Source organism: Felis catus, chromosome B1 (assembly GCF_018350175.1).
Source record: "Felis catus isolate Fca126 chromosome B1, F.catus_Fca126_mat1.0, whole genome shotgun sequence".
Taxonomy (NCBI): domain Eukaryota; kingdom Metazoa; phylum Chordata; class Mammalia; order Carnivora; family Felidae; genus Felis; species Felis catus.
The window spans coordinates 167,716,487-167,744,375 of NC_058371.1; positions in this window are offsets into that span (position 1 = coordinate 167,716,487).

Here is a 27,889-nt window from a genome sequence, read left to right on the forward strand (position 1 = left end):
GAGGCATATGTAAGCATGTAAGCCAAGACATGTATAGAGTAGATAGCCAAAGACCTTGCTTTCAGATTCATTGGTAACCAAATAAATAAACTAAAATTGCAATTCTATGCTATATTCACTCCTAAAATTAGCAAAGATAAAAATGAATGTCAATGCTTATGAAGGTGTGGTAATGTAGAAGTTCAACTGTAGTAGTCTAAATTATTACAGATTTTTCTGGAACTCAGTTTAACAACATTTGCCAAAAGCCTAAAAATGACCGTATGTTTTGACTCAGTAATTCCACTCTTATGGATAATAATTGCAGACAAGAATTATATTAACACTGGAAAACAAAATGGTAACAACTTATTATGCTGTGAAGAATAAATGAGATAATTCTTGTAAAACACCTGTAACACTTCCAGGACATAGAGGAGTTCAGTAAATATTAGGAATCAGTCTTATTTTGCACCTTGGTTTAAAAGATGCTTAGGCAATAAATAGATGAGTGAGCAAACCACAGTATGTGTTGACTTCCCACTATGTGCCAGGCCTTATGCTTATTGCTGAACATACAGTTGTGAATATTGTGGCCCTGGTTCTTACATACACACATATACACATACATAAAGAAATGAACATGGTACAGTAAGAGAAAAATAGGAGATTAAATTTAGAGAGGCAAAGTCAGGACAGTACTTGCAGATCAAGTGAGCCTTAACCGAGGACCTTATTATGGTCTGAACAGTTCCCCCACCCCTCACCAATTCATATGTTGAAGGTCTAAGCCCTAATGTGACTGTATTTGGAGATAGTGCCTTTAAGGAGGTGATTAAAGTTAAATGAGGTCATAAATGTGGGGCCCTAATCCCATAGGACTTCTGCCCTTATAAAAAGAGAAAGAGGCAACATTCTCTGTGTGTACACAGAGAAAAGGCCATGTGGTGACACATCAAGAAGAAGCCATCTTCAAGATGAGAGTGGTGTCACCAGAAACTAACTCTGCTATTAACCTCAGTCTTGGACTTATAGCCTCCAGAAATGTGAGTAAATTAATTTCTGTTGTTTAAATCTTTTGTTATGGCAGCCTGAGCAAACTAACACAAATCTGAAGGATGGGAGGAGATGGCCATGTGCAAGGTAAGGGGACAAGCATGTCCAGGAAGAGGGAACCATAGACACAAAACCCAGGAGGCTGAAAAGAGCTTGATGTGCTTGGACAACCAGAGGAAGAACAGTGTGACTGGGGTCCTATGGATCTGTTGTGAATATTGCTTTTTTTTAAAGTTTATTTTTATTTATTTTGAGAGAGATAGAGAGCAAGAAGGGGTAGGGGAAGAGAGAGAGAGAAGACAGAGTCCCAAGCAGGCTCCGTACTGTCAGCACAAATCCCAATGTGGGGCTCAAACTCACTAACAGTGAGACCATGACTTGAGCCGAAGTCAATAGTCAAATGCTTAACCGACTGAGCTCAACCCAGACACGCCTCTCCATCATGAATATTTCTGAGATATCATTGTGAAATGAGGCTGACATGACATGATGACTAGTTATGGAAATCACAAATGGATTTGGGGTCTGGTAGACCTGAGTTCCCGTTCTAAGGAGTAAAATGTGATTGATGTCGGAGAAGAGACTGAAGTTCCACATGTCGGCAGTGCCTGGGGCACTAGGTACCACTGGGTATGTTCAACCTTTGCATGTAACAAGATGTCAAAACCAAAACAGAGAGCAATGAAGACTACCAACAGGGATCAAAGAGACATGCAAGATGCTAGCTAATGTCAGGCACATTTAAGAACGTAGGTCTCCTATATCCATTTCAAGTGTTTTAAAACAACCCCATTAAATGAAATATTTCTCACCCCAAATTGATATGTCATAATTGGACAATGTCACCAATCCTAGATTTCTAGAAAATCAGTCTCCATGGTATCTGAATAATTTTAAGGAACATAGAAACTGCAAGCTAAATGCATTAACTGTTAATGCTCTCAGCAAATGTATTTGTATCTATAATCTTAATAGTACTGACCAGGCACTGTTTGAAGGTATAGGGTGTGCAGGTCCTGGATCTGCTGCATATGTTGTTTATTCACATTGCACTATAATCTCCAAAAAATCACTTGCATAATTGTAGTAAATAATAATATAATGTATATTTATTGACTACTTATGATATACCTAATAGGTGGCTAAATGTTTTATAAAACGTATTTTGTCCATAAGGTAGGCATTTTTAGGTCCAACACATGAAGAAAGTAAGGGAATATGTGGATAAATTACTCAAGGTTATCCAGCTAAAAAAATAAAGTTGCTGAAAATGAACTGGCCTGCTGATAAATGCTTAGCAATTGGGTCTCTGCTAAAACAGGGAATCGTTGATCGGTAGCATTTGTGAATTTCTGTGGTGTTAATGCACTCACCATGGTTGACTTCAAGCTACAAGGTGATACCACTGAGTTGGGAACAGACACACGGTAGCACATCATTATACAGCACGACCACCGTATCCATCCATTCTCACAAGCCTGGGTAAGTCAATTCCAGGACACCTCTGTCCAATAGAAGTGTGACTTCTAAGAGTTTGTACACGTAAAAACCCTGCTCTATTTTCTCTCTTTGACACTGGGCTTTAAAGGTAGTACAATAGGCACAACGGGACAGGTATTTGTAAGAGACTGGTTTGTGATTGTTCTGCTTTTTTTCATGTTCCATCTCTTCAACTTTACAGCAAGAGGTATATAAGTTTCTGACTGGTTGGTAGTCAAAAATTGGATCCAACTGGAAAGACATTGGCTTCCTTTGTGAATTCCCAGGACTTCAGAGAGTAGATTGGGAAATGGACCAAAAAAGGTCAATAATCATATATTTAGAAATGTATGGGGTCTAGAACACTAATTTTTTAGAGAGTATGTAGGTAAAACAGGTACTTGCTCACCCAACACTTATTGCCAATCTTCTCCCTGAATGCAGAGCCTGAATTTCGCCTTTCCCCGTATACTTTGGTACATCTTTGTGGGTCAAGCCAATAATCAAGTCCCATAACTTTGCCCATGATGGATTTTGGTTTGGGCACATCACACATTTATGGTCAATGAGATATGAAGGGATGTCTGTGAACCTCTGAAAAGACTTCCTAAGTCTTTAAATGCAAAGACAAAGAAAACATAGTCACTTTTTCCACTTTCCTTTAAAGGCATAGGGGTATTTGATGCCAGGAGATACAGTTGTGTTACAATAGTGAGGCAGGCTGACTAGCTGATTATGACTGAGTGGGAAGATGGCAAAAACCTGATTATTGCTGCTAAAATAATAACCCTGGAGGGGCACCTGGGTGGCTTAGTTGGTTAAGCATCCAACCATGATTTCAGTTCAGGTCATGATCTCACAGTTTGTAAGTTGGAGCCCTTGTGTAGGGCTCTGCACTGACAGCCTGAAGCCCCCTTAGGATTTTCTCTCTCTCCTCTTTCTCTGCCCCTCCCCCACTCTCACTATCTCCAAATAAATAAATAAACATTTTTAAAAAGAAAAAAGAAAATAATAACTCTGGAGTTTCCCTTCCTCAGGGCTTCCTGCTCTGTGAACTAATAAAAATCCTTATTTGTCATTTGAATGGCTCTTCCGTTTCTTGTACCCTTAAATCTAGCCCTGTACTATCTTTCCATCCCATTTTTTTCAGTCTCTTTCCTCTGGATTATTTGTTAGTACTCCATTTCATAATGGAGTACTTGGCTGAAATTTGACCAAAGATTTGTGAAACTTGGAACAAACTAAGAAAAGAAAAAGTTTACATGAAGTTTAATAGTTTATTTAATAAAAACTAAAATAAAAAAAAACTAAAAAATAAAAGCCACAAATAATTTTCACCTCTCAAGAACTGGAGGCATCAAAAATCTTTTAAAATAAATTATCCTTAATTTAAAGAAAGTAAATAAATGGTATGAGTATTTTATTTACATAATGTAAAGGCAGTAGCCACCTTTATTCTTGGGATAAACTAAAGAAACAAGTCATTTGTATGTAGCTCTTTCAAACTGAAAATTCTTTCTGTAACATAAATTGTTATTTTGGATGAATTAATACTGTGCCTACATAGATTTGTTTGTTTGCTTGTTTTGGCTTAATTTGGAAGTGGGAGGATTATCTCCTCATTTTTTTTTCCCTCTGTGAGTGTTGGATGCACTTGCATTTAAAGTTTTGCATGCTCTTATGGAGGTGTGTGTGTGTGTGTGTGTGTGTGTGTGTGTGTGATAACCAAATACTTATAAAAATATAAGTTAAGATGTAGAGAAGTACTGGAGGACCATGTGAGCCTGAACTTCACCTCGTTCTGAAGGAGGGTATATAAAAAATTTTTGTGACAAGACAACTTGCCTATAATTTTCTTAAATGCCAATATCCAGAAGGACACACATACACACATAAAGGATGAGGATCTGTCTTAGATTAATGGAGAAAAATGAGACATGACTGTTAAATGCAATGTGGGATCACCAATCACATTTTTAAAATCCATGCAGACCACTCTTGAGACAATTGGCAACATTGAATACAGACTGTCAAATTTCCCAAATGCAGTAAGTACATTGTGATTTTGTCAGGAAATGCCTTTGTTCTTAGGAGGTATATCCCAAATGTTTAGAGATGAAGTGTTGTTTACTGCCTGCCATCAATTTTCAAATGGTTAAAGAAAAAAAAATTATATAGAGATAAAAAAGAGTTGGCAAAATGTTAACAGGTATATCTAGGTACAGGGTATATTGATCATCGTACTATTTTCTAGCAATTTTTTTTGTAAGGTTTGAAGTTTTTTAATTTAAAAAATTGGATAAAATATACATATAATAAAGGGACTTGAGTTTGTGGTCACTCAACCTGGATTAACTGCTGATATTTTATACATAGTGAATAACAGAGGATATTTAACTGTGGGGAATAAGCTTAGGAATCCCCCAGACTTACACCAGTGGGTTAACAAGGCATATAGAAGTACAAAGCCATAGGATGCTCACACCCGAGTTTGGGTAAACAAGATTAGGTGAATAAGGATAGAGAAGGGGGGCTTAGGCCCAAGAATAGAGTCAAGAGGGGCCGGCGTCCCCAGAATAAGATAGGGAGGTACAAAGTCACCCAAAGTAGGGAGGGGCAAAGGCCCCAATATAGAATATAGGTATATGAAATAAACAAGATTAGATATTCAGGACGGAAGTGCCCTCCAATTTAGTAATATACCAGAAAGCTGCTTTCACAGGAAGAAAGGACCAAGTTAGGTAAACATGTAAATTGGGCTATGAACTGCTGCTCTGCAATGCAAGGCGAAGATGCCCAGAGCTGAGATGATTAACAAAAGAAAGGTGCCTTGTTAACTCTGAGGTCACATGTCCTACCTGTCTCATCTCCTAGGCTAGCTAAGGTAAACAGAGGTGGTGCCTTATGTCTGCTGTAAACATTCTTCTGCCTGACCACCTGGCTCTAGGATTTTATTTTGTATTAACCCAAACCCCTAACCCCAAATATCTTCAAGACCCCCTTTCCCTCACATCCACAAGTTAATGTTCACAGATTCATTGTCTCTTTGTGCATGTCCATCACCATGTTTGTAAGCCTTCTGATCCTAATAAAAACAGGGCAAGGAGACTTATTCGGGGCTCTTGTCTTTTCCTGGATATCAGCCATCTCTCGCTTTTCATCTTGCATCCTGCTCTCTTGCTAGACAAGAGAGAACTTTAGACTTAGAGTCTACAACATTGAACCACCGTGGTTTGAAGTGATTATCTAGTTGTGAATACAGAGGAAAGACACATTATTTATGATTCTAGGGATGGTATTTTCTCTGAACAGAGCAAATAGCTCCTCTGTAAGTTTTCCTGGAAAGAAGTGTAAGACAGGAGAAGAAACGAGAACTTGGAAGACAGACCATCCAGTGGGAAGGATGAATATGGGAGGTAGGATCTGACATTTTACAAAAGGTGGTACTATAAGCAGGTGTTCGTGGGGTGAGATTACACTGGCTCCTGCCACAAGGAATCACCCTTCAGCCAAGCCTGGAAGTGCTGTGTGAACTGTGAGCTTATGGGTCTGAGAATATTTGCCTCTAGTATTAGTATTACTTTCCTTAAAGGCTCATGCAAAGCCAGACTGAGTTCTGCTATGAAAATATATGGGTAGACCCTTCACACCTCACCCAAGCCAAGTGGTGATTGTAGTAGTGCCTGAGGAAGATCATGTGCTCTCAGGAAGGACGCTGGAGGCCATCAGGCTTAATGCTGGTGCTTGGTTTCTGTAAGAACTCACAAAGAATGCAGGAAGGGACCACCTCCACTAGAAACGCACCAGAGATGATGGGGAAGGAATCCTTGAAAGTTCAGGCTAAAGTCTACCATTCAGCCCAGTAGGGTTTTAGGGCCTTTGTGATTTGGCCATTAATGTCAATATGATTTTAATAGTAGTGTTAGTCTTGGTTCATATCTAATGTTTTTATTTAAGCAAGTGTCCTATCTCCCCTACTAGAGTATAAGGTTCTTTAGGATAGCAATCACCATTTATTTTTCTTCTTATCTCTTACTGCTATTATTTATTATGTTATAGCAGCTATACATTGACAGATGATCTCCTTGACCAAACTTTAGATAGGATCCTCTGAAACATCTTCTCAACTAGGTCCTGGGCTTTGGGCTTCTCTGTTCCTCTTTGCATCACCAAGTTTTAGCAGAAATCCTGCTAAGTCAGTTTATCCAGAACTCACATCCTCCATACCTGATCACCTTGAATATCTAATCATATGCCTCACCCCCCTCAACTCCTCAGGTAATATATGATCACCCTGGTCTGCCTTCAGCAAGAATCCCATCAGGTTGTTTAGCCAGAATCCCTCTTTAGCCCTGACTTTTCTCTTAGTAATTTTCCATCCACTGACTACCACCCTGATCCTTGACTATAAATGCCTATTTGTTCTTGTTGTGTTTGGAATTAAGCCCCTTTCTATAGTGAGGTGTCTTTTCCCCTATTGCAGTAGTTCCTGAATAAAATATATTACCACCTTAACTACTTTCAGGCTCTGTTTTTTTCTTGTTCAATGAGCACTGGTGATGAATGGAAGTGTTGAATCACTATATTGTACACCTGAAACTAGTATTACTCTGTATGTTAACTAACTTGAATTTAAAGAAAAACTTTTAAAAAGTATTAAATAGAGGCGCCTGGGTGGCTCAGTTGGTTAGGCATCCGACTTCAGCTCAGGTCATGATCTCACAGTCTGTGAGTTCGAGCCCTGCATCAGGCTCTGTGCTGACAGCTCAGAGCCTGGAGCCTGCTTCAGATTCTGTGTCTCCCCCTCTCCCTGCCCCTCCCCTGCTCATTCTCCATCTCTCTCTGTCTCAAAAATAAACAACATTAAAAAAATTTAAGAAGTATTAAATAAATAAGTGTTGAATCCACATTACATGTCATAATACCACTTCCATGATAATTATAATGTTAAAGAAAGTTTGTTCCAAAACTTTTTGACAAAAAATTCTTAAAATTTATAGAAAATTCTTTTTAAAAATCAACATGTTGACCTCCACTTTGCATTTATTACTATCCATAAACACTATTTTAAATAGCATAACATCCTAAGCCATCTTCTTTTCTCTGAAAACAATGCCTGGGCCTCACTGCCATGCAAGTAACCATATTCTGATTTTTCAGCCTATACCAACATTTTCTGAATAACAGACTCTGGAAAGGTGGTTTTCTTTCATACAGAGTCTCTACCTATATCCCTGAGTTTGCAAACTGAATGTTGATGGAGACTTCGAAAGCCTGAATGAGAGCTGAAATGTCTGCATTGATCAGGACGCCTTTTAGAGTGCATTTACTGTTTCCTGATGACCTTGTTGGCAAGGTATCTCTGTGTTTGAATTATGAATAGTACTTATATGAGAAACCATGCCCTTTATTTATGAGTTGCATTTCAGCGGGGGTATAATAAATGTAGGATTTGGCTTGGTCATGCATGGTGTTTCATTGAGGATGATGCAGAGAGCAATCCACTTCCAAATTTGGGGTCAGTGTCAATGCTACCCCTCTGCCAAAGGATTCTCATATCTTCTGCAGGCTATAGATACCAGATGATGCTGTTAAGAAGTGCACTTGCACTAACCCACATATTCATCCAAGTTTTAGTTGTAGATGAAGCAGAGATAATAGTATAGCCTAATCCTGGCATATATTTGGACGTTATAACTATAAACCCTTAAACAGTTTCTTTCTGTTCAGTACTTTCTACTCTAAGATTGACTGAGAGGCCCTTAGCATACACATTTTACAAAATTGGTCAATTGACATTAAGCTCTTCAATATGCCCCAAAGTTGGAAGTACAGATTCTGCTCAAATTCCAGAGGGGAGACAATATTCAGTTGTATCTCATTCTATAATCTAGCTTTAGTTTTAATAGGATTTTGTTCTCTTTGTGAAAAGATTGTGTTTCTGTGAACTAATGGTGGAACTTGACAAAACCATGCTTATTTTCAGAAAAAGATAACCTGGATCAATCCCACCCTATAAACCTCAACAGTAAACCTCAACAACCAAATGATTTTAATGCAGACAAAATTACACGGAGCATTTAACTTGAGAAACATACGTTATAAACTTCCTTATATAGTGATTCTAAAAGGAGCATTCACTTGACAGGCACTGAAATTCTGATTTCTTTTTGCGTGAGGACAGGGTTCCAGCTTGTGTATGACTAATTTTCAGTTTCTTTCCTTTTGTTATGGGAACACTTTCTTCAAATAGATTCTTTCAAGTGGTGTCTGATTTAATTCATGGATAAGAGCTCAACTGTTTAGATACCAAGTAAACAAAGTATGTGTATGTTTGCATCTCTATCTGCCTGTCTATCTATCTATCTATCTATCTATCTATCTATCTATCTATCATCTATCTATCTATAAATCATCTATCTATCCTCTATCTCCCATCATTTCCAAGGTCAAATACTGAGTAATTAAAGTGTTATAAAGCATGATGATATAATAGCAATTATACATATACAAATATATTTATAATAAACTTGTTTAAGAAAAATCTGTGCATGCTAGAAAATTTTTGAAATGTTATTTATCAGGCAGAATGCCACTAATATACTACATAGAACTAAATAAATTTTGATTATGTCATTAAAATCATACTTCAGAAATGAGAGTATCGATTTGAAATAATTGTACCATTAATGTAAGAGAAAAGGTAAATGTGCAAATCTTATATCTCCATTTATAATTTGTGTGTTTCTGACTTCTGAGAAGATAAGACAAAGGAGAATATGGAGAGATTACAAAAAATACATAGTACTATGTATGTGTTTGAGTGCATACAAGAAAAAAGACATAGTTCCTCCCTGTAAAAGGCTGACAATCTATGCAATGGATTCTTGCTTATAAATATAGAATAGAATTATTTTGTTGGTTGTGTGAAATATAACACTATATGAATTACTTAGCTGGTTGTATGAAATATAACAGTATCTGATGACTTTGCCACTACCTATTCCTAAGTGAAAATGAGGGATTCTCTTCTGACTTTCCAGGCTAAATATATATTAGTTAATTCACTGAGATTGATGAATTAGATAGAATTCTGCAGATGTTCTTTAGTTGAAGGATCTTTTAGCTGAAGGAAACAGAGACTCACTCAAGTTGTCTCAATAATGAGAGATTTCTCGTAAGGAAACAGGGCAATTAGAGAGACTGAGCTGGAACAAGATTCCAAGAATGGAAACCATAGTTCAGCTGGCCATCATGCAAATGGAATTTGATCCAAAGCAGCACTAATAACTTCAGCAGCTGAAGTTCATGAATTGTCAGGAGCTTGATAATGATGCTTGTTCTTTGTATTGACTTGTGTATTCTTTCCATTACTCTGTGTTCTAACTGCTTCCTCAAAACTCTGGCTATGACCCTTGATAACCCTCACTCTAAATTCTGACTGGCCCCATCTAATCTTCATGGCTTCATTTTCTTCTTTTCAACAGCTATAATTCTCAGGGTTAATTGCTTAATTTTCTTAGAATTTAACAGATAAAATTCTTGAAATAAAGAATTTTATATGACTTTTCTACTAGGATGCTTATTTTTCTTTTATTGATTTTAAAACATATTAGTATATCAGAGTAAACCCAGGCTTTGATTTAAAAATAGCTTTCCTGGGGCGCCTGGGTGGCGCAGTCGGCTAAGCGTCCGACTTCAGCCAGGTCACCATCTCGCGGTCCGTGGGTTCGAGCCCCGCGTCAGGCTCCGGGCTGATGGCTCAGAGCCTGGAGCCTGTTTCCGATTCTGTGTCTCCCTCTCTCTCTGCCCCTCCCCCGTTCATGCTCTGTCTCTCTCTGTCCCAAAAATAAATAAACGTTGAAAAAAAAATTTAAAAATAGCTTTCCTGGATGCCTGGGTGGCTCAGTCAGTTAAGCTTCTGACTTCAGCTCAGGTCATGTTCTCATGGTTCTTGAGTTCTAGCCGTGCATCAGGCTCTCTGCTGTCAGCATAGATCCCACTTGGGATCCTCTATCCTCCTCTCTCTCTCTGTCCCTCCCCACTCTCTCTCAAAAATAAACATTTAAAAAAAATAAGTAATAAAAAATAAATAAAAACTGTTTTCCCAAGACAAGTACCATGTGATTTCACAAATGAGCAAAAGGTAAAGAGAGAGTGAGAAAGAGAGAGAGAGAGAAACCAAGAAAGAGACTCTTAACTACAGAGAACCAACTGATAGTTACCAGAAGGCAGGTGGGGGTGGGGGGATGGGTGAAACAGGTTATGGGGATTAAAGATTACACTTACCACGAGGAGTAATGTATAGAATAATGTATAGAAGTAATGTATAGAATTATTGAATCACTATTTGGAACACCCGAAACTAATATAACACTGTATGCTACCTATACCAGACTTAAAATAAGAAACTTAATAAAAATAGGGGCGCCTGGGTGGCGCAGTCGGTTAAGCGTCCGACTTCAGCCAGGTCATGATCTCGCGGTCCGTGAGTTCAAGCCCTGCGTCGGGCTCTGGGCAGATGGCTCAGAGCCTGGAGCCTGTTTCCAAATCTGTGTCTCCCTCTCTCTCTGCCCCTCGCCCGTTCATGCTCTGTCTCTCTCTGTCCCAAAAATAAATAAACGTTGAAAAAAAAAAAGTTTAAAAAAAAAAAGAAACTTAATAAAAATATATATTTTTTAATGAAAAATAGTTTCCCAATTTATTATTTGTTTTTTAATTTGGATCAATGTTTTCTGCCATACTTTAGTTTTAAATTTTTGTTAAATATATCCATCTCTTCTTCCTAGATTTTGCTTTCTTATCAGACTCAGAAAGGTCTCCCCTCGTACAGCATAATGTGATTATTCTCCATCATCTCCAACATCTCCAGTGTTTTTGAATTGTGGTCTGTAGACAACCTCACCAGAATCACCTGGTTTTACTTAAAATGTGCATTCCTGGTCTTCTACCCTAGGCTTATTAGATTTCTTTTCAAAGATTTATCCTTTTGTATATTAGTTGAAATATTTTTCTAGTACTTCATTAAGATTACAAATTACTTTTAAAAAATTATAAAAGGATGTTATTTGGAAAAGTTCTGCAAAACAGAAGTGTATTAAAAAATGTGAAAGTTATCTTCCAGTCCTTTCTCAGGGGATATTAACAACTTTGCTTTGAATGTTTCAGGACATGTTTTCTGTCACAGTGAAATTTTGGTTATGTCTTACAAATTGAGACTATATGATCTTGCAGATCAGTACTTTGTAAACTTACATAAATTCGTTTTTATTTTGACAGAGAAATCTAACAAAAATTGGAAAATGGATTATTTAATCTAATGTAAGTTTTTTCTCCAGAAAGAATACTATGTTCTAAAGCTAATAATAAGGTTATTTAGGTATATTGCATAAAAATTTTAATGTAGGTTGCTTATTTTATTTAAAAATAATATATATCCAAAGAAAATTTTGCAAATTATTCATCATAACATGACTTGAAAATTAGTAGTAAAGTTATCCATATTTTATTTTCTGTCATGCCAAGTTCTTTGCAAATCGTTTAGGGTATAAATTACTTTTAAAAATTCTGGTCTTGTGCAGTTTGATGTTGTTGATAAAATTTTCAAAAGACATTGAATGTCCTCAGAAGTGGCAGTTTCACGTCAAGTGCAAAAAAATACATGTTAATCTTAGATGACAGTTTGTCTTTTATCATGGCTTTCCATATATTACTGAATTTGAATTTAAAGATGAGCAAGCTGTCTTATGCTATTGTTTGACTAGGAATTTACAGTCATTAAGTACAGAGCAATGAATTATTTCTTCAAAATTTAATGTAGGCTTTTGTTTACATATTTAGTACTATTTTATTATAGTATTTAACTGGATTCTGTGATACTGATTTTCCAGTGATGTATAATCAACTAATTGAAATAATTTCTTCATTTTTAAAAATGTAGTATCTTGGACCTAATCTCTATATACGTTAGAATACATGTTTTAATTCAGGGACTTCTGACTGTTCGCTGAGACTGTGGAATTTATACAAAAGAGAACCCATGGTTAATGTCCTACACCAAATATTTATCTACAGATTTTTCTGTTCTTACCATTGGGTTACATCCTGATAAATCTATTGTAAATTGAAAATATCAAGTCAAAAATGCATGTAATACACCTAATCTACTGAATGTCATAGCTCAGCCTAGCCTACCTTAAATGTGCTCAAAACACTTAATATTAGCCTGCAGTTGGGTACAATCATCTAACACAAAGGCTATTTTATAATAAAGTGTTGAATATCTCACGTAATTTATGGACTACTGTGCTGAAAATGAAAACCGGAGTGATCGGGTGAGTACTCACCCTTGTGATCTCTGCTCACTGGGAGCGGTGGCTTCCTGCTCCTGCCCAGCATCACAGAGGATCCTCAGCCCTGCACTTTGTAGCCTCGGAAAAGATCCAAATTCAGGACTCTAAGTGTGGTTTCTACTGAATGAGTACACTTTTGCACCCTAGTAAAGTTAAAGAATTGTAAGACCATCTTAAGTTGGGGACTATCTGTACTTACAAATATGGTTGTGTGACCCAAGGGTTCGTTGTTTAGATTTTCCACTTCAGTGTCTATACTTACTCCCTAGGTAGTAATCTCATGCAGCCCCAGGGGTTTAGATTTAGTTTATGAATCCTAAATTTCCCAGGCAATTGAGGGCTGAGTAATAAATGCTACATTCTACTCTCCCCGCTCCCTGGGTAAAGGACCTCAGCGAGAGCCCTTCCTGAGAGTATTGCTGAAGAGGCAGAAACTTGCCATTGGAGCTGCAGGTGAAAAGTAAATGAAAAGCTTCTAGGGATTCGCCCCGCCCCACACCAGTCCTCTTGTGGGGAGAACTGACTGAGAATGAAACCAGCACAGGGAAAATCACTGCGGAGAGGTGGATAAAGATGGATTTTCGATTAATTCATTTGAGCACATAAGCCCAAACAGGCTTACTCCTGGCCTTTTCAGTAACCTTTTTATTCATACATCCCCCAATTACCTTTATTTGCTTAAGCCTCTTTTAATTGGTTCTGAGTTCTTTGCAAATAATCAATGACACAAAAGATACTTAAATAATAGTAACAAATGGTAAAAAATCACACAATTTGAAAATTTCTAATATTTCAGATAGCAAAACATGCAAAGAAAAAATTTAAAAATGTAATTCTCTTTGAGAAATATAATTATGAGTGCTTTTAGTTAGTGGCTTTCTTAATCTTCAAATTTTCTACAAGAAGTATCTATTATAATTGGAAAAACTGTAAATCTACTTTTATAAAAACTAGTCTTTTCATTATTATGGATGGTGTTGTTTCCTCAATATTATTACTGACAAATATTATCTGTGCTTAAATATGGAATTGCTTCAGAATTTAATTGAACAGATTTATTTTTATTGGACTCATGATTTGAGTTCATTTTAAAAGAAGAATGTATACCGGGTGAATGGCTTTATCTCAATTCATAAAGATTTTTGTTTCCTATTTTATTTTATTTTTATTTTTTTAAATATGAAATTTATTGTCAAATTGGTTCCATACAACACCCAGTGCTCATCCCAACAGGTGCCCTCCTCAATAACCATCACCCACTCTCCCTTTCCTCCCACCCCCACATCAACCCTCAGTTTATTCTCATTTTTAAGTGTCTCTTATGTTTTGGCTCCCTACCACTCTAACCTTTCTTTTTCTTTTTTTCCTTCCCCTCCCCCATGGTCTGCGGATAAGTTTCTCAGGATGCACATAAGAGTGAAAACATATGGTTTCTGTCTTTCTCTGTATGACTTATTTCACTTAGCATAACACTCCCCAGTTCCATCCACGTTGCTATAAAAGGCCATATTTCATTCTTTCTCATTGCCACGTAGTATTCCATTGTATATATAAACTACAATTTCTTTATCCATTCATCAGTTGAAGGACATTTAGGCTCTTTCCATAATTTAGCTATTGTTGAAAGTGCTGCTATAAACATTGGGGTACAAGTGCCCCTATTCATCGGCACTCCTGCATCCCTTGGGTCAATTCCTAGCAGTGTTACTACTGGGTCATAAGGTAGATCTATTTTTAATTTTTTTAGAAACCTCCACACTGTTTTCCAGAGTGGCTGCACCAGTTTGCATTCCCACCAACAGTGCAAGAGGGTTCCTGTTTCTCCACATCCTCTCCAGCATCTATAGTCTCCTGACTCTGACTGGTGTGAGGTGATATCTGAGAGTGGTTTTTATTTGATTTCCCTGATGAGGAGTGACGTTGAGCATCTTTTCATGTGCCTGTTGGCCATCTGGATGTCTTCTTTAGAGAAGTGTCTATTCATGTTTTCTGCCCATTTCTTCATTGGGTTATTTGTTTTTCGGGTGTGGAGTTTGGTGAGCTCTTTATAGATTTTGGATACTAGCCCTTTGTCCGATATGTCATTTACAAATATCTTTTCCCTATCTGTTGGTTGTATTTTAGTTTTGTTGATTGTTTCCTTTGCAGTGCAGAAGATTTTTATCTTCATAAGGTCCCAGTAGTTCATTTTTGCTTTTAATTCCCTTGCTTTTGGGGATGTGTCAAGTAAGAAATTGCTGCGGCTGAGGTCAGAGAGGTCTTTTCCTGCTTTCTCCTCTAGGGTTTGGATGGTTTCCTGTCTCACATTCAGGTCCTTTATCCATTTTGAGTTTATTTTTGGGAATGGTTTAAGAAAGTGGTCTACTTTCGTCCTTCTGCATGTTGCTGTCCAGTCCTCCCAGCACCATTTGTTCAAGAGACTGTCTTTTTTCCATTGAATATTCTTTCTTGCTTTGTCAAAGATTAGTTGGCCATACTTTTGTGGGTCTAATTCTGGGGTTTTTATTCTATTCCATTGGTCTATGTGTCTCTTTTTGTGCCAACACCATGCTGTCTTGATGATTATAGCTATATAGTAGAGGCCAAAGACTGGGATTGTGATGCCTCCCACTTTGGTCTTCAAAATTACTTTGGCCTTTTGTGGTTCCATACAAATTTTCGGGATCTTTTGTGGTTCCACACAAATTTTAGGATTGCTTGTTCTAGCTTCAAGAAGAATGCTGGTGAAATTTTGATTGGGATTTCATGGAATGTGTAGATAGCTTTGGGTACTATTGACATTTTAACAATATTTATTCTTTCAATCCATGAGCATGGAATGTTTTTCCATTTCTTCATATCTTCTTCAATTTCCTTTATAAGCTTTCTATACTTTTCAGCATACAGATCTTTTACATCTTTGGTTAGGTTTATTCCTAGGTATTTTATGCTTCTTGGTGCAATTGTGAATGGGATCAGTTTCTTTATTTGTCTTTCTGTTGCTTCATTATTAGTGTATAAGAATGCAACTGATTTCTGTACATTGATTTTGTATCCTGAAACTTTGCTGACTTCATGTATTAGTTCTAGCAGACTTTTGGTGGAGTCTATCGGATTTTCCATGTATAATATCATGTCATCTGCAAAAAGTGAAAGCTTGACTTCATCACTGCCAATTTTGATGCCTTTGATTTCCTTTTGTTGTCTGATTGCCGACGCTAGAACTTCCAACATTATGTTAAACAAAAATGGTGAGGGTGGACATCCCTGTGGTGTTCCTGATCTCAGGGAAAAAGCTCTCAGTTTTTCCCCATTGAGGATGATATTGGCTGTGGGCTTTTCATAAATGACTTTTATGATGTTTAAGTATGTTCCTTCTATCCTGACTTTCTCGAGGGTTTTTATTACGAAAGGTGCTGAATTTTGTCAAAGGCCTTTTCTGCATCGATTGACAGGATCATATGGTTCTTATCTTTCATTTTATTAATGTGATGTATCACATTGATTGAGCTATGAATGTTGAAGCAGCCCAGCATCCCGAGAATGAATCCCACTTGATCATGGTGAATAATTCTTTTTATATGCTGTTGAATTCTATTTGCTAGTATCTTACTGAGAATTTTTGCATTCATATTCATCAGGGATATTGGCCTGTAGTTCTCTTTTTTTGCTGGGTCTCTGTCTGGTTTAAGAATCAAATTGATACTGGCTTCATAGAATGAGTCTGGAATTTTTCCTTCCCTTTCAATTTCTTGGAATAGCTTGAGAAGGATAGGTATTATCTCTGCTTTAAATGTCTGGTAGAACTCCCCAGGGAAGCCATCTGGTCCTGGACTCTTATTTGTTGGGAAATATTTGATAACTGATTCAATTTCCTTGCTGGTTGTGGGTCTGTTCAAGTTTTCTATTTCTTCCTGTTTGAGTTTTAGAAGTGTGTGGGTGTTTAGGAATTTGTTCATTTCTTCCAGGTTGTCCAATTTGTTGGCATATAATTTTTCATAGTATTCCCTGAAAATTGCTTGTATTTCTGAGGGATTGGTAGTAATAATTCCATTTTCATTCATGATTTTATCTATTTGGGTCATCTCCCTTTTCTTTTTGAGAAGCCTGGTTAGAAGTTTATCAATTTTGTTTATTTTTTCAAAAAACCAACTCCTGGTTTCATTGATCTGCTCCACAGTTTTTTTAGATTCTATATTGTTTATTTCTGCTCTGATATTTATTATTTCTCCTCTTCTGCTGGGTTTGGGATGTCTTTGCTGTTCTGTTTCTATTTCCTTTAGGTGTGCTGTTAGATTTTGTATTTGGGATTTTTCTTATTTCTTGAGATAGGCCTGGATTGCAATGTATTTTCCTCTCAGGACTGCCTTCGCTGCATCCCAAAGCGTTTGGATTACTGTATTTTCATTCTCATTTGTTTCCATATATTTTTTAATTTCTTCTCTAATTGCCTTTCATCCCTTAGTAGGGTGTTCTTTAACCTCCATGCTTTTGGAGGTTTTCCAGACTTTTTCCTGTGATGGATTTCAAGCACTGGTTGATTTCATAGCATTCTGGTCTAAAAGTGTGCATGGTATGATCTCAATTCTTTTATACTTACGAAGGGCTGTTTTGTGACCCAGCATGTGATCTATCTTAGAGAATATTCCATGTGCACTTGAGAATAAAGTATTGCTTTATTTATCTGTTGCTTTATTTATCTGTTGCTTTGGGATGCAGAGTTCTAAATATATCTGTCAAGTCCATCTGATCCAATGTATCATTCAGAGCCCTTGTTTCCTTATTGATCCTGTGTCTAGATGATGTATCCATTACAGTAAGTGGAGTATTAAAGTCCCCTGCAATGACCACATTCTTATCAATAAGGTTGCTTATGTCTGCGATTAATTGTTTTATATATTTGGGGGCTTTCATATTCGGTGCATAGACATTTATAATTGTTAGTTCTTCCTGATGGATAGACCCTGTAATTATTATATAATGCCATCTTGATCTCTTGTTACAGCCTTTAATTTAAAGTCTAGGTTGTCTGATATAAGTATGGCTACTCCAGCTTTCTTTTGGCTTCCAGTAGCATGATAGATAGTGCTCCATCCCCTCACTTTCAATCAGAAGATGTCCTCAGGTCTAAAATGAGTCTCTTGCAGACAGCAAATAGATGAGTCTGGGCTTTTTTTTTTTTTTATCCATTCTGATACCCTATGTCTTTTGGTTGGTGCATTTAGTTCATTTACATTCAGTGTTATTATAGAAAGATATGGGTTTAGAGTCATTGTGATGTCTGTAGGTTTCATGCTTGTAGTGATGTCTCTGTTACTTTGTGGTCCTTGCAACATTTCACTCACAGAATCCCCCTTAGGATCTCTTGTAGGGCTGGTTTAACAATGATGAATTCCTTCAGTTTTGTTTGTTGGGAAGACCTTTATCTCTCCTTCTGTTCTGAATGACAGACTTGCTGGATACAGAATTCTCAGCTGCATATTTTTTCTGTTCATCACATTGAATATTTCCTGCTGTTCCTTTCTGGCCTGCCAAGTTTCAGTAGATAGGTCTGTCACTAGACTTATTGGTCTCCGTTTATATGTTAGAGCGTGTTTATCCTTAGCTGCTTTCAGAATTTTCCCTTTAGCCTTGTATTTTGCCAGTTGCACTATGATATGTTGTGCAGAAGATCAATTCAAGTTACATGTGAAGAGAGCTCTCTGTGCTCTTGGATTTCAATGCCTGTTTCCTTCCCCAGATCCGGGAAGTTCTCAGCTATTATTTCTTCAAGTACACCTTCAGCCCCTTTCTGTCTCTCTTCTTCTTCTGGAATTCCTATTATATGGATATTGTTTCGTTTGATTGCATCACTTAGTTCTCTAATTCTCCCCTCATACTCCTGGATTTTTCTCATCTCTCTTTTTCTCAGCTTCCTCTTTTTCCATAATTTTATTTTCTAATTCACCTATTCTCTCCTCTGCCTCTTCAATCCGAGCTGTGGCCACCTCCATTTTATTTTGCACCTCATTTATAGCATTTTTTAGCTCCTCCTATTTCTTAGTCCCTTGATCTCTGTAGCAATAGATTCTCTGCTGTCCTCTATACTTTTTGCAAGTCCTGCGATTAATTTTATGACTATTATTCTAAATTCGTGTTCCATTATATTGCTTAAATCATTTTTGATCAATTGGTTAGTTGTGGCTACTTCCTGGAGTTTCTTTTGAGGAGAATTCTTCCGTTTTGTCATTTTGGATAGAGCTTAGAGTGGCACGGAACTGCAGGGCTCTCCCTCTGTGCTGTCTGGAGTAACTTGCATTGGTGAGCGGGACCGCCGTCAGACCTGATGTCTGTCCCCAGCCCACCACTGGGGCCACAGTCAGACTGGTGTGTACCTTATCTTCCCCTCTCCCAGAGGCAGGACTCACTGTGGAGTGGTGTGGCCCCTGTCTGGGCTACTTGCACACTGCCAGGCTTGTGGTGCTGCTTCGATGGGATCTGGCATATTAGCCGGGGTGGATCTGCAAGGTGCATAGGGGTGGAAGGGGCAGGCTCAGATTGCTTTGCCGTAAGTGGTCCCCTGTGGGAGGGGCCCTGCAGCACCAGGAGGGAGGCCAACTTTTTGGAGGGAGGGATGAATCCACCGAAGCACAGCGTTGGATGTTTGCGAAGTGCAAGCAAGTTCAGTGAACTAGTTCCGTCTGCGGTTTTGGCCTCTTCCGTGGGCCTCTTGTCTATGCTTGGCTCCGGAGAATCTGTTCTGCTAGTCTTCTGGTGGTTTTCTGGGTTATTTAGGCATGTGTGGGTGGAATCTAAGTGATCAGCAGGATAAGGTGAGCCCAGCATCCTCCTACACCGCCATCTTCCTCCAGATCCTTTGTTTCCTATTTTAACTGTGTACTTTTAAAATGTATAATTCTTACCTCTAAAATTCTAAATTTTCTCCTCATTTAGTTGCCTATCGATTTTCTTTCTACTGTTTGTTTTGGGACATTCTAGTGCATATATTTTCTATTTCTCTTTGCCTTTTAGAATGTGACACAAATGTACTTTCTTTTAACTGTAGCTTTAAGTGCATTGAAAGCAATATCTTGTGAATATCCACATGAATAGTTGTGATTGAAGTGGACAGTAATTGCTATTTTAAGTGCTCATACTATGGTCCGTGTAAAAAAAAAAGGTTTTCAAGCCTTTGTGTTTTGAAAAGATTGTAGCAGATCTAAGCATGATATGAGTTGGCTCCTATTTAGCTGATAACCACAATTTACTTAAAATTATCATATTAAAATGTAATCTAATATTGAATAAATTTTATATCTAAATAGATGGAGACTGTATGATTCATTGTAAATGAGGTTTGTACACTATGTAGGTATTGGAAATTGCAGTACGTGTTTAGCTAATACACAAATGTCTGTGAAGCATTAATAAACATGAGGCATTTTGATGTTAAAATGCCATGCAACAACAGAATTGTTTTTCTTTCTAGTATTGGGAAAAGAGTTTTATTTAGCTTATGAGTTTTTTTTTTCCCCAAATACCTTCGTACCGCACTTATGAAAGGAGTTGTCTCTGGGTATTGTCAGGCAGCTGCTCAGGAATATTTGGCCAAGGTGGAACGGAAAAGAATAGCGTCTATGGAGAATTTGTCAATCTACATATCTATGTTAGGGTTGCAGGAATGCAGCTGAGGTTTCCAGAGCAAAGTCAGTTGGATCAATTATAGAAGAGACTGAGAATTCTCTGAAATTTGTATAGAAGCTCTTATACAAGGAAGTAATTAGCCTGACATGAAACAGTTTGGGAACAGAACAGGGTTAGTGGGTGGTTAGGAAAAAAAAAAAAGATAAAAATAGCAGAAGCAGATCTGGACCAGACCTGGGACAGAAAGATTTGCTTGAGGACTCTTAAGAGTTTCACTGTGTCTTAGAACCCAGGGGCTGATCTTTCACACTAGAACTGTATACTAGTCTTAACTGTTTTGATGTTGTTATCATTGTCATGCTTAAAACTACACAATGTGTTTCTTAATAGTTGTTCAATTCTTCTCAACTTCCCCTCACCCCCAACAAGTTAATAGAGCTTCAGAGATTGCTACTGGAACAAAATGAACTTAAATTCCATTCAGTTTAGTAGAATGATATTTAAGGACCTAGTAAATGTCAGGCACAGTACTCAGTGAGGAAAGTGAATAAGATCACTTCTCACGTAGGGACACACAAACAGCATAATGTAGTAAACTAAGTAGTATGAAAATGCGCACTGCAAGGTCACTCTATCCAGACCTCAGTGAGGCAGAGGTCAAGAGCTGGGGGACAGGTGAGGCTTGCTCAGGAGGTGATTCTAGAGCTCAACATTGAAGAAGAGTAGGATTGTGTTATGCAAATGGTAGAAATTGTCATGTTTCAGATTGCAGCAGGGCAATGGGTAGAGGAATATTTTAGAATCAGAGAATGGGATTAGTGAAGGCATGTCATTGTAACACAACAGATTAGCAGCATGGCTTCTGTGACTCTGTTTTCTAATTTTTAAAGATGAGGAGCATTTATTCATCTTGATTCAAGCTCTATTAATTTCTAATGTTAAAAGTTTTGCTCTTTTTAAAAATAACATATTTCTTACATATTGGAAGCCTGGATTCAATAAAATATTAATGGTTTATAATCATTTGGTCATAAAATCACCTGCAGTTGAAGATTCCTGGTTAATATCTTTCTTATTTTCTTGAGGCATGAGTTATTTTTCTAATTTTGTATTTTTTAAGTTGTGCTTCATATGTTTTAGCCCATTTTATTGTAATGTCTACAGGTCTTTATAAATCAAAGTATATGCTTTAAAATTTTTCTTTGGGGGCACCTGAGTGGTTCAGTTGGTTAGGCATCCGGCTTCGGCCAAGGTCATGATCTGGTTCATGAGTTCCAGTCCCACGTGAGGGTCTCTGCTGTCAGCACAGAGCCCACTTCCGATCCTCTATCCCCCCCCCCCGCCCCTTCCCTGCTCACATGCTTTACCTCTGTCTCAAAAATAATAAATAAAAAGTTTAAATCTTTATTTTTTTAAATAAAACTGTTGGTTAAACTTTCAGAATAAACACATTTGCAAAAGGTGTTAGAAGCTTAACAGATAAACAAATTGCCCAATAAATATAAACATTTACCTGTTTGAAGTATAATTTTGTACCTTCAAAAATGTGGAAATATACTCTTGATGCCATATAATGTATTTTCTTTTTTTCTCAATATAAGAAATTTATTGTCAAATTGGTTTCCATACAACACTCAGTGCTCATCCCAAAAGGTGCCCTCCTCAATACCCATCAACCACCCTCCCACCCCCAATCAACCCTCAGTTTGTTCTCAGTTTTTAAGAGTCTCTTATGCTTTGGCTCTCTCCCACTGTAACCTCTTTTTTTTCCTTCACCTCCCCCATGGGTTTCTGTTAAGTTTCTCAGGATCCACATAAGAGTGAAAACATATGGTATCTGTCTTTCCCTGTATGGCTTATTTCGCTAGCATCACACTCTCCAGTTCAATCCATGTTGCTACAAAGGGCCATATTGCATTCTTTCTCATTACCACGTAGTACTCCATTGTGTATATAAACCACAATTTCCTTACCCATTCATCAGTTGATGGACATTTAGGCTCTTTCCATAATTTGGCTATTGTTGAGAGTGCTGCTATAAACATTGGGGTACAAGTGCCCCTATGCATCAGTACTCCTGTATCCCTTGGGTAAATTCCTAGCAGTGCTATTGCTGGCTCATAGGGTAGGTCTATTTTTAATTCTCTGAGGAACCTCCACACTGTTTTCCAGAGTGGCTGCACCAATTTGCATTCGCACCAACAGTGCAAGAGGGTTCCTGTTTCTCCACATCCTCTCCAGCATCTATAGTCTCCTGATTTGTTCATTTTGGCCACTCTGACTGGCATGAGGTGATATCTGAGTGTGGTTTTGATTTGTATTTCGCTGATAAGGAGCAACATTGAGGATCTTTTCATGTGCCTGTTGGCCATCAGGATGTCTTCTTTGGAGAAGTGTCTATTCATGTTTTCTGCCCATCTGTTCACTGGGTTATTTCTTTTTCAGGTGTGGAGTTTGGTGAGCTCTTTATAGATTTTGGATACTAGCCCTTTGTCCGATATGTCATTTGCAAATATCTTTTCCCATTCCGTTGGTTGCCTTTTAGTTTGGTTGGTTGTGTCCTTTGCTGTGCAGAAGCTTTTTATCTTCATAAGGTCCCAGTAGTTCATTTTTGCTTTTAATTCCCTTGCCTTTGGGGATGTGTCGAGTAAGAGATTGCTACGGCTGAGGTCAGAGAGGTCTTTTCCTGCTTTCTCCTCTAGGGTTTGGATGGTTTCCTGTCTCACATTCAGGTCCTTTATCCATTTTGAGTTTATTTTTGCTAATGGTGTGAGAAAGTAGTCTAGTTTCAACCTTCTGCATGTTGCTGTCCAGTCCTCCCAGCACCATTTGTTCAAAAGACTGTCTTTTTTCCATTGGATGTTCTTTCCTGCTTTGTCAAAGATTAGTTGGCCATACGTTTGTGGGTTTAGTTCAGGGGTTTCTATTCTATTCCATTGGTCTATGTGTCTGTTTTTGTGCCAATACCATGCTGTCTTGATGATGACAGCTTTGTAGTAGAGGCTAAAGTCTGGGATTGTGATGCCTCCTGCTTTGGTCTTCTTCTTCAAAATTACTTTGGCTATTCGGGGCCTTTGGTGGTTCCATATGAATTTTAGGATTGCTCATTCTAGCTTCGAGAAGAATGCTGGTGCAATTTTGATTGGGATTGCATGGAATGTGTAGATAGCTTTGGGTAGTATTGACATTTTAATAATATTTATTCTTCCAATCCATGAGCAGGGAATGTCTTTCCATATCTTTATATCTTCTTCAATTTCCTTTATAAGCTTTCTATAGTTTTCAGCATACAGATCTTTTACATCTTTGGCTAGGTTTATTCCTAGGTATTTTATGCTTCTTGGTGCAATTGTGAATGGGATCAGTTTCTTTATTTGTCTTTCTGTTGCTTCATTGTTAGTGTATAAGAATGCAACTGATTTCTGTACATTGATTTTGTATCCTGAAACTTTGCTGACTTCATGTATCAGTTCTAGCAGACTTTTGGTGGAGTCTATCGGATTTTCCATGTATAATATCACGTCATCTGCAAAAAGTGCAAGCTTGACTTCATCACTGCCAATTTTGATGCCTTTGATTTCCTTTTGTTGTCTGATTGCTGATGCTAGAACTTCCAACACTATGTTAAATAAAAATGGTGAGAGTGGGCATCCCTCTCGTGTTCCTGATCTCAGGGAAAAAGCTCTCAGTTTTTCCCCATTGAGGATGATGTTAGCTATGGGCTTTTCATAAATGGCTTTTATGATGTTTAAGTATGTTCCTTCTATCCTGACTTTCTCGAGGGTTTTTATTACGAAAGGTGCTGAATTTTGTCAAAGGCCTTTTCTGCATCGATTGACAGGATCATATGGTTCTTCTCTTTTTTTTTATTAATGTGATGTATCACGTTGATTGATTTGCAAATGTTGAAACAGCCCTGCATCCCAGGAATGAATCCCACTTGATCATGGTGAATAATTATTTTTATATGCTGTTGAATTCTATTTGCTAGTATCTTACTGAGAATTTTTTCATCCATATTCATCAGGTATATTGGCCTGTAGTTCTCTTTTTTTACTGGGTCTCTGTCTGGTTTAGGAATCAATGTAATGCTGGCTTCATAGAATGAGTCTGGAAGTTTTCCTTCCCTTTCAATTTCTTGGAACAGCTTGAGAAGGATAGGTATTATCTCTGCTTTAAATGTCTGGTAGAACTCCCCTGGGAAGCCATCTGGTCTTGGACTCTTATTTGTTGGGAGATTTTTGATAACCGATTCAATTTCTTCACAGGTTATGGGTCTGTTCACGCTTTCTATTTCCTCCTGATTGAGTTTTGGAAGCGTGTGGGTGTTTAGGAATTTGTCCATTTCTTCCAGGTTGTCCAATTTGTTGGCATATAATTTTTCATAGTATTCCCTGATAATTCTTTGTATCTCTGAGGGATTGGTTGTAATAATTCCATTTTCATTCATGATTTTATCTATTTGGGTCATCTCCCTTTTCTTTTTGAGAAGCCTGGTTAGAAGTTAATCAATTTTGTTTATTTTTTCAAAAAACCAACTCCTGGTTTTGTTGATCTGCTCTACAGTTTTTTTTAGATTCTATATGGTTTATTTCTGCTCTGATCTTTATTATTTCTCTTCTTCTGCTGGGTTTGGGGTGCCTTTGCTGTTCTGCTTCTAGTTCCTTTAGGTGTGCTGTTAGATTTTGTATTTGGGATTTTTCTTGTTTCTTGAGATAGGCCTGGATTGCAATGTATTTTCCTCTCAGGACTGCCTTCGCTGCATCCCAAAGCGTTTGGATTGTTGTGTTTTCATTTTCGTTTGTTTCCATATACTTTTTAATTTCTTCTCTAATTGCCTGGTTGACCCACCCACTCATTCTTTAGTAGGGTGTTCTTTAACCTCCATGCTTTTGGAGGTTTTCCCGACTTTTTCCTGGGGTTGATTTCAAGCTTCATAGCATTGTAGTCTGAAAGTATGCATGGAATAATTTTAATTCTTGTATACTTATGAAGGGCTGTATTGTGACCCAGTATGTGATCTATCTTGGAGAATGTTCCATGTGCACTCGAGAAGAAAGTATATTCTGTTGCTTTGGGATACAGAGTTATAAATATATCTGTCAAGTCCATCTGATCCAATGTATCCTTCAGGGCCCTTGTTTGTTTATTGACCGTGTGTCTAGATGATCTATCCATTTCTGTAAGTGGAGTGTTAAAGTCCTCTGCAATTACCACATTCTTATCAATAAGGTTGCTTATGTTCGTGAGTAATTGTTTTATATATTTGGGGGCTCCCGTATTCAGCGCATAGACATTTATAATTGTTAGCTCTTCCTGATGGATAGACACTGTAATTATTATATAATGTCCTTCTTCATCTTTTGTTACAGCCTTTAATTTAAAGTCTAGTTTGTCTGATACAAGTATGGCTACTCTAGCTTTCTTTTGACTTCCAGTAGCATGATAAATAGTTCTCCATCCCCTCACTCTCAATCTGAAGGTGTCGTCAGGTCTAAAATGAGTCTCTTGTAGACAGCAAATAGATGGGTCTTGTTTTTTTATCCATTCTGATACCCTATGTCTTTTGGTTGGCACTTTTAGTCCATTTACATTCAGTGTTATTATAGAAAGATATGGGTTTAGAGTCATTGTGATGTCTGTATGTTTTATGCTTGTAGTGATGTCTCTAGTATTTTGTCTCACAAGATCCCCCTTAGGATCTCTTGTAGGGCTGGTTTAGTGGTGACAAATTCCTTCAGTTTTTGTTTGTTTGGGAAGACCTTTATCTCTCCTTCTGTTCTAAATGACAGACTTGCTGGATAAAGGATTCTCAGCTGCATATTTTTTCTGTTCATCACATTGAAGATCTCCTGCCAGTCCTTTCTGGCCTGACAAGTTTCAGAAGAGAGATCAGTCACGAGTCTTATAGGTCTCCCTTTATATGTTAGGGCATGTTTATCCCTTGCTGCTTTCAGAATTTTCTCTTTATCCTTTTATTTTGCCAGTTTCACTATGATATGTCGTGCAGAAGATCGATTCAAGTTACGTCTGAAGGGAGTTCTCTGTGCCTCTTGGATTTCAATGCCTTTTTCCTTCCCCAGTTCAGGGAAGTTCTCAGCTATTATTTCTTCAAATACTCCTTCAGCACCTTTCCTCTCTCTTCCTCATCTGGGATACCAATTATGCATATATTATTTCTTTTTAGTGCATCACTTAGTTCTCAAATTTTCCCCTCATACTCCTGGATTTTTTTTTATCTCTCTTTTTCTCAGCTTCCTCTTTTTCCATAATTTTATCTTGTAGTTCACCTATTCTCTCCTCTGCCTCTTCAAACCGAGCCGTGGTAGTTTTCATTTTATTTTGCATATCGTTTAAAGCGTTTTTCAGCTCCTCTTGACTATTTTTTATTCCCTTGATCTCTGTAGCAAGAGATTCTCTGCTGTCCTTTATACTGTTTTCAAGCCCAGCGATTAACTTTATGACTATTATTCTAAATTCACTTTCTGTTATATTGTTTAAATCATTTTTGATCAGTTCATTAGCTGTTGTTATTTGCTGGACATTTTTCTGAGGGGAATTCTTCCGTTTCGTCATTTTGGATAGTCCCTGGAGTGATGAGGGACTGCAGGGCACTTCCCCTGTGCTGTTGAATAACTTGCCTTGGCGGGCAGGGCCGCAGTCAGACCTGATGTCTGCCCCCAGCCCACCCTGGGGCCACAGTCAGACTGGTGTGTGCCTTCTCTTCCCCTCTCCTAGGGGTGGGATTCACTCTGGGGTGGCGTGGCCCATCTGGGCTACTTGCACACTGCCAGGCTTGTGGTGCTGGGGATCTGGTGTATTAGCTGGGGTGGGTAGGCAAGGTGCACGGGGGCATGATGGGCAGGCTTAGCTCACTTCTCCTTCAGTGATCTACTTCAGTAGGGGCCCTGTGGCAGTGGGAGGGAGTCACACCCGCTGCTGGAGGGGTGGCTCCACAGAAGCACAGCGTTGGGTGTTTGCACAGAGCAAGCAAGTTCGGTGGCAGGAACTGGTTCCCTTTGGGATTTTGGCTGGGGGATGGGCGAGGGAGATGGTGCTGGTGAGGGCCTTTGTTCCCCGCCAGACTGAGCTCTGTTGTCCCGGGGCTCAGCAACTCTCCCGTTGTACTCCAGCTTTCCCGCTTTCCGAGCAGAGCTGTTCACTTATGACCTCCCAGATGCTAAGTCCTGCTTGCTGTCGGAACACACTCCATCTGGCCCCTCCACTTTTGCAAGCCAGGCTCGGGGGCTCTGCTTGGCCGGCGGGCTGCCCCTCTGCCCCGGCTCCCTCCTGCCAGTCCTTGGAGCGCGCACTGCCTCTCTGCCCTTCCTACCCTCTTCCGTGGGCCTCTCGTCTGCGCTTGGCTCTGGAGACTCCATTCTGCTAGTCTTCTGGTGGTTTTCTGGGGTATTTAGGCAGGT